Below are 8,748 nucleotides of genomic sequence, written 5' to 3' on the forward strand. Positions count from 1 at the left end.
CGTCTCCTTCCCTTCGCAGTTTGAGCTGACTGTTATTTGCTTTGGGTTACAACACGTCCCGAGACATCGTTATTCGCTATTTGATCACGCACATACACAAAAAGTTTCAAGGACTCTTTTTTATTGCTTAGTATCATGGCTGTCCAACTGTGAAAAAAAATAAGTTCAACCATGAGCCTTCCATGTGGAGCTGCCTTGCGAGCCGCCCGGTCCGCAGGCATCACAATACCTTCTTTGCCTGAAGCGTGACCTGAAATCGAGAATTGGACATTTGAGAGGGAACTTTGAAAAACCTCTGATAAATTTTAGGTATCCGAAGTGAATTGTAGGTCTTATTTTACGCAAAAAAAGAAAAAGACGCACCAGCAGGTGAGATTCAGCAATCTGCGTTGAAGGCTATTTCCTCGTGGTATCGGACAAACACGCTGCACATTCGATAAGTACGCCCGCACAGTGGAGCAGTTGGTGTGCTTGGAACTGCTGCGTTCAAGAAAGACACATGCGGGCCGAGAAATAAGGGGAAACAATGCACACACATTGTGCCTATAGTGCGGACCCTCCTGTGCTTTAGCAAACAGCGCCATATAGGGGTGGAGACATTGTAGGAGGCATGTGTAGAAGGTGACACTCTGGAGAAGAAGGGCTTGACCCAAGCATGCATGGTCAGTGTGTTTCAGTGTTGTAATTGGCTTAGCACTCTTAACTAGTCTTTCAAATATTAAATGTTTGGACAGTTACTGGCATCACAGCTTACTGTGTGTTAGCTAGATCAAGACGCGCCGATGAAACACACGACCATGCGCCACTGACACTATCGGGGAACAAAAAAAAAGTTTAGTACCATTCAACTCTATGAAGGTGGATGACCAGTAAGGCTGTCTACGTGCTGATTGACGTTGCTCCTGTGAAACGTTCCGAGTTTGCGGGATCGGGGCCACATGGACAGTTCGCATTTCTTTCCGCCTCGCGGTCCTGGAGGGCAGTACAGTTACGGTTGGCGTCCGCGGCCCGCTCATCGTCGGTGGTTTCTTTCCACCGCTGCCTCGTCTATTCCCTTTTCTGTTCACACCGTCGTTCTTCGTAGGCACGCTGTTCTTCTTCAGACCCCACACCACGCAGCCTACCCTCTTGGCAGTCAGAGCACAACTGAGGAAATGAGCCTACATAGAGCATGACATCAGGAGATAGAAGACACTCAGATTGGTAGGCACTAGTTTAAATACGCTGGATGGCGTACATGTGTATGGTGCGAACGTAGACATGGCCGACGTGGGTCAAAGTGTAGTATATGTTCTTATCAGCTTAATATTTTATGCGGGTTGTATTTCGACCCAAGATAATAAACTTATTTTTGCAAGTTGGCGGAGTGCTTGGAGCCTGCTTATCCTCCGCCGCGGCTCGGCCCGGTATTGCACCGTCTTCGGGATTGGCCCATGGGCAAGGATTTCTCTGTCGAAGCGACTCGATAGACGAACGCAAAAACTTTCAGAACCTAGCCTTATACAGCTTCGCTGTAATAAATACAGAAATTATAGAACAACAACAAAAATAATTTGCAAAGAAAACGTCATTTCTTTGAAATAGGTTCTAATAGGCTATCTTAGAATGTGCTAAAATAGAAAACTAGTTTGAAAAAGGCGCAGTATGCGCTTTCGGTGTCGTAACCCCAATCACTCGTCAAACCATTTCAAGTATTATTGCAAAATATAACACCACAAAATAAGCGCAATATCAATAATTTTTTGCTATGCTTAATACGGTGAAACTTGTCAAGATATAAAGACAGGTGACACTGCGGAGAGAGGCATTTTAATTGTACAGTAAAATTCTTTTTTTTCTGCATTCCTGTCTCATTAAGTGTGTAGTGAAATATTATTTTCAGGCTAGTCGGATTCGCTTTCCTTTCTTCTGTAATAAACCTTTTACAGCATAAGCTGTTATGGGCTCATTCCAATAGACGTTTCGGCTCGCGATGGCGTCCACCGCCACCGATGGCGTCCTCCGCGGCCGGCGGCCGTAACCGCCGGAGTTACGAAAAAGAAGTACCCGGTTCCTGCAGAGATCGAGCCCGCGCCCGCTGCGCGGGAGTCAGATACTCTGCCACTGAGCCACGCAAGCGCTTGCTGTCAGGCAGCGGGAAAATGCCCTAGAAACGCGCCCTAGGCAGGCACGCAGGTGCAGACGACGAGATGCGATTCAGACGAGGCGCGCAATCAACTCGATCCCGAGCCTCCGCCAGTATAGTGGCGCCATCTAGTTAAGGTGCCTGCAAACGCAGCGTGCCCGACATGTAAGTTGCATATAGCAGTTGCATGCTGCATGTAACTGGACCTCATTAACTCAACCAGGCTAGGTGACAATTTGTCACAGCCCGTTTTGAAGATTGTAATAAACAATTATGATCATCCTCATCACCAACAACAACGTACCGTGCCATGGGTCAAGGGATGTCAGATGTGCGCCACCTATTTTGGATACCTCCTCGGTACGCGTTATGGCGTCTCCTCGAAAGGTACGAACCGCTGCTGAAAAAGCGAATCGTAGAGCTACGTGTGCGGCTACTACCAGGTATCATTGGGCTCAGCAGAGTGCTGTGCAGATAGCATTACCAGCCGCAGCTCACCGTCGACGCCGAGTCGACAGTTCAGATCGTCCTTGGCAAAACGAGGCGAAGAGCCTTTGCCGCGAAGACCTTGTTGTGCGTGGTGCCGAAATTCAAGCTACTCTTCAGCCGCTCCACCAGCTTACGCTGTGACTGTGCTGCGTGCGCCGCGCAGGCCTGTGAGTTTTTAGCGGCTCTTTTTCATCATAAATCGGTCTGGCAACAATATAAATTCTACATCAGGTAAATGTTGCAGAGTTTCAAGAGAAGGCTCAAAGGAAAACTATCGAACCGATGCTGCTTAGTGCGTTACCAAAGCGTTACGTTCCATAAGTGTATCATTTGCGGATTCACAATCGGGGAAAACACCCCACCATGCAGTCAATCAACAGCTTGTTTTCAAGCCGTCACGTTTCTGTGTTTCGCCTCCGGTTTTCTTTAAGCTGCTGCTGTTTAAATAAATGTCAAGCTCATAAAAAGGGGGGCCAACTTCTCACCCTTCTCAGCCAGCTAACAACAGTGTAAATTGGACATCTTTCCACTCATCTCTCCGTATTGCTTCCGCTATCCTGGTTTGTCTCGGTAACGTTCGTGATGTCTATGGTAAATAGTAAATAATTTATGATAAATAGCATTTTTAATAACATTACAGCCAAGCAAGCACACTGCAAGGACAAGCCCAGCGCGAAAGGAGCTTTCATCACACGAGCGCACATTCAAAAAGACGAAGGAAAACGAAGCGACTTGGACGAAGCGCATCCTTCAACATGTTTTATTGCAATGCGCGCTTGTAATAAAAGAACATAGCATCTTTCGCACAAACTGTGTGTCAGCAGCCTAAAAACAGTCTTAAAAGTATACAGACCTGACATGACGACTATACACGAAGAAACATTGCTTGTGGTCTTTCCTTCCTGGACATGCGGTCTTTCCTTCCTAGCTTTGACAGGACGGAATGAAATAACTGAACAGCATGCACTGACCCCCTTTTCTAATACGATGACGCCTTAGTTTCTGTGTTTCCTTAATAATTTATGACTTCATGTTATCCAGAATTGCATGGCAGCAGGGAAAGTCCAGGGAAACTGTTGTCTAACGGACACGTAGATTGAGTTGGAATAGCTTAGAGCTTGTTTGGAAGGGGCCCCACGTGACCAATAGCAGCACAATTCAGCACTCCTAAACGCAGAGCTCGCACACGCACCAAGGGTTCTCCGGAGTTTGTAACAACCCTTTTTGCACCGTGAAAAGAAAAATGAAGCAAAATATGTTCGACCAGTTTCTTTCTGCACTCCACCATCGCGAATCCATCGTATTTTTCCTGCGACGCATGTTTGTACAAGGCTCGATTCAAGCTTCTGTTTATAAGTAAAGTAAAGAACGATACTTGGTTTCTCCCTTCGGTCGAAAAAAACTAAAGAAGGTTCTTTGAGAAAAACACTGCAGAAGTTAGGTCGGATGCGTGTGGCGGCTGTTTACAGCCCACGGTATATTGGTGGCTGTATTGTTCGCTTACTTCAGCATAGCCGTTCGACATTGTGCCCGGCTGAATAGGCTCTACGTGCTTCGTAAGTACGCGTGACCCAGAGACTCTTCCTTTGTCCACTTATGTTCAGGAAGTTCTGCCCTTTCGTTCACCCTTCGCTGCTCCTTTCGAGGTCGACCAATCCACGACTAGCAAGGTGGAACATCGTATGCGTATCAGGCACTGTTATTGCTTGGTGCATTCGTGCTGCTGTAAATATGTAATAGCTTCATTGTGTTCCGCATTTTTAAGGAGATCCGTTAGAACTTGGCTGAAATGAATAGAAAACGCAAATTCTTGCGAGCATTACACTATTTCGGTGACTAAGATGTTAGTTGCTTTTTGACTAAATACCATCCACGATTGAAGCACGTTGGTTGTCTGTGCAAACGACAACCATGCAATCTTCATGGTTGCACACATCTACCTGTAAGCATAAGGAAGCCGGCAAATGTAAATGAGGAAAATTGTGGTTCTTTGTCCACCACCAGCGGGTATCAACGCAGTATGGATTTTGATGATTAGCAATTTTATTTGTGTAGGAACACTAGCGACCCATGTTTGAAGAAGAATGCGCCCCTCAATATTAAAAAATTTAAAAGAAAATCACTTTTTCTCCACGAGCAGATTGGTATTTTGTCCGTCAACTCCAGCGCTTCTGACATCGGCCCATTCACGTCTGCGATTGTATCTCTCTCTGCAATCACCCTTTAATTTATTATTTCCTGTCTAAGTGCACCCAAAGGATTAAGCGCACACATTTCTTTCCCCATTGGGCCCAGTGAGTTTTATAACCAGTGAAACAGTAAAAGAAAAAGCTAGTTGCAAGAATAAGAGTTCAGAATGCCATGCAAAAACTCGCCCGAAGATAAAACAAATCCCAACGATACGATTGTCATATCAAAATGAGCTGCTGAGTCGACAAGAAGTGAACAGTGATAGCCTAATATGTTTTCAAGCCTAACATAAGACGTATTAACAGCGCGACAGATTTTCGCAGAGGAGCACGCACACCTAGTTAATGAGTTTAGCAACTTCATGAATAATATGTTTACATAAAAACCGCTGTCGCCACTATATGTCCGCATGGTATGACAAGAACTTTGCACTTATTCGCCACACTCTTTCTTCATTAATTACTTTTTGTGCACCTATTGATACAATACATTGACTGTGAAACAATGACATGGTAAAGTGAAGCGGTGTAGCACACACGCTTCGTGAGAGGTGCTTCTCCTGCGAAGCTCTTTCATAACGTTACCTGTTAAGGGCTGTATAATATATATTCAGCGGTGCACGCACCTTTCATCCGTCGGCTATATGCTTCTAAATAAACACGGAAACGACCACGTATGATAAATGAAGGAAAACAGAATGGTTGCAAAGAAAAAAAAATTGAGAAAAAACGCCAACCTAAAGGGCAGACGCATTTATAATAGCAAATATTACAATAAAAGAGATGGGAGCGATCGGCGCCTAGAAGAGGTGCAGGCATCCAGCAGTAAGGTAAGCGAATGGTTGGCGAGAGAAGCTAAAGCAATCGCACTAAATCTAACCTCTTTCTTTCTGACAGGATGTGTAGCTGCCACAGTCACCAGCCCGAGCGTTTTCAGGGCGCATTTTCTCTCATTTCTTGCTTCCTAAGGCAAGGAGATCCGACGAGTGTTTTCCCACATCACATCGTTGAGAATTCCTACAGGTGTCACTGCAAGAACGACAATAAGAAATTTTTCAATAAGCAGGCGTAAATAACGAAGGGAAAGAACCACTGGACGACGCAGGACGTTATTTTCCGTCGGTCAACTTCGTAGACCATGCGTCTATAAATAACATGCCAACCACAATGCTATGTAGATTGTTTCTCTGTCAACCCACTTCCTTCTCCTAGAAGCTAACAAAAGTTACAGCAACGTAGAAATGTGGCAGCTAAAACTTAAGGGGGCACAGAAAAGTAGCAGTAACTGAATGTCAGAACGAGAAGACGTCAGAAGAAAAAAATCCCCGACCCTTCCACTCCGTGAAGATGGTCCAACAATGAAGAAGTGTTAGTTGCACCGAGTGTTACATGTGCATGTGTTGCACGTGATGCAATTGCATAAACACAAGTAAACACAGACCGCTTCATCAAGTTGACTTCCTGGATTGACGACAAAAGATCGATGACGTTGTCGATTGTCAAGTGGTCACGTCCAAAGCCAGCCATGGCGTTAGGATATACACTGTGGCAATGAAACAGAGAGCCTATAGAATCAGTCGGGAAGCAACACAATAGTGTGCTTGTTAGGCGCTCAGAATATTCGGCAGAACATGTCCCATTCTTTACTGTCTTTGTAATAAGATGAACTTGGATATCATTTTCCGGCTTTTGGAACACATACGTATGAGATAAAGAACAAATTTTATAGAAAGTATACTACTGTAGGGTGTTTATTGTCAGCTGTACTTCTTGTACAGCAGGCTGTCTGCGAAATACGGAGTTTACTACATTTATTTAGGCCCCAGCCAAGTATCCGAACTGTAAAACAAGTGTGCTACAGCGCTATAGTTGAGCGTTCTATAAAGAAAGGAAGCCGTGATATGAGTGGCTAAAAAATCACACTGAGTGATGCACTTTAGAACTTTTTCATTGGCCTAGTGTGTGCTTGCTGCGAGATATAATTACCTCTGAACGGGCGCTTACAAATCAGATACGAAAGAAAATCTCGTGTATGGGATTTGTGTGCGTCCCTTTAGGCGGCAATTATATCTCACATGCAGCACACAGGGAACGTGGCCGAGCCTAGATCTTCTTCAGGTTGAAGTATATTCTTTATTAGTTTGCTGTCTTCCACACGGTGGTCTTAACAGCAAAATGATGTTGTCACTAACAAAGATTGGTGCATTTTTTGACGCGAGAAGCATTAGCAGCGAAATTTGACAGGTACAATTGTGAGTGCAATTATATGAACTCGATTCACATTGCTTGAGTTTGCCGACAGCGAAGCCTGGGCTACAAATTTTATTTGAACAGAATTCTATAACACAAAAGCGGCAACGCGTACACACAGAAGTGGTGAGACAACAGCTTCGGCCGCTGAATGCAAATAATTATTGAGTGACTCACCACCGAGAGAATGCGAAACAGTTGTGGGCCTCTCCGCAGAAGTTGCGTACCGAAGAGGAGTACAGGCGATACTCTTCTCAAGGTTGGTCAGAACAAAGGACGCTCTAGAGAACTAAGTGATCAATAAATGGTCAAACAAAGAAGCAATTCCAATGCATGGGCGGTCAAGAAGGAAACGAAACACCGCAGATCCAACGCACTTGTAAGTAGTTAGGTTAAGCAAAGATTTGATGAAACGGTTCAATGCGTTGCTATGCGTAGAGAGACACGATGCGTGCCATTTTATTTTATTTTCAACTGCGCGCAGCGAACTGTTCAAGATCTTCTTCTGTCGCAAAATATTTGTTTCGTTTGGCTTCTTCATCACATTTCGCAGCATAGAGAATATGCGACAGGCTGGCACGGCTCTCATTCTTGACTTTAAGAATGCCTTTTAGCCCATTACGGAGGTTTCAAATGCCAAAGAAAGCTTCTATTAACAAACACATATAAGAACTGGGGAGTTATTCTGTAAGAGTCCACCTAGTGGACATGTCCATTTCATCTGCTGCTGAAGTGCTGAATGGCTGCGGCCCGTGGCTCTTGTTGAAGCGCACCCCAGCCCAGCCAATCAGAACTTCAACAGCAGATTCCCTTCTCGTTTCTCCCTCAACAGCAGACGAAACGGACATGTCCACGATGTGGACTCTTACAGAATACCTCCCCTGGTTTTACTGCAAGCTCCTTTCAGTCCTGGCCAAGCTTACCGTAATAATGCTAAGCAAACAACGACCAGCCGAGTTCCCCTCGATGCACTTAACTTGGTTACAAAGCTGGTGCTGAGTTTCACTCAATTCTCTCTGAATCTTTGCTCTTCTCGCTGTGACTGAATCGCTCTCGGCGATTTTAGTCAAACAAACCGGTTCAATTTAGAGACGCTATCTATTAGGACAAGTGTGATTAGTCTAAATGCTTTTATTCTTTTATGAGTTTTCTAGGAGACCTTTTTAGGAGGCGGAAGCAATGTGGATACGGTTAACTTTAACTACGTTCTTTTGCGAGATTGTGAAAAGCAGTGCTCTGGGGCAGTATATTCTAACACGTATTTTTATTTTTCATTGTTTCTGCCCTTCGTTATTTGCTCCTATGAATCCAAGACTTAGCTATCGCAGTGACTGCCCACAGTGTTGGTCCAATGAGAGAAAATAAATATAACCAAAGAAAAATAATTTTGACGAAATGCATCCCCTGATCAACATACTATTAGCAAGGTGGCGAGTACAAACGATTTTAAGGGCGAAAGTTTGCAAACAACAATTAGCTGTATTTCTTTAAAAATATCCTATGTTTCAATTTATTTATAAGCCTTGCCTTGCAGTAGCACCCACGCAACCGTATAAGAGAGTTCTTTAACTTACTTTGCAAGCTTGTACGGGAAACAATTCACTGTTTCAGCTCAAGCACCTTCGAGATATCAGGTGCGGTGGCCGTTCCATGCATAATTAATTCTGCCTCCATGTTACGCGTTGTGAGTAACGA

The 8,748-nt window shown here is 44.5% G+C and overlaps 1 pseudogene; it reads left to right on the forward strand.

Annotated features, from left to right (window-relative positions):
* The first annotated feature begins 1,260 nt into the window (after positions 1-1,260).
* On the forward strand, positions 1,261-1,440 carry LOC119457179 (U2 spliceosomal RNA; annotated as a pseudogene).
* Positions 1,441-8,748: the final 7,308 nt, after the last annotated feature.

This window comes from Dermacentor silvarum, chromosome 6 (genome assembly GCF_013339745.2).
Source record: "Dermacentor silvarum isolate Dsil-2018 chromosome 6, BIME_Dsil_1.4, whole genome shotgun sequence".
Taxonomy (NCBI): Eukaryota; Metazoa; Arthropoda; class Arachnida; order Ixodida; family Ixodidae; genus Dermacentor; species Dermacentor silvarum.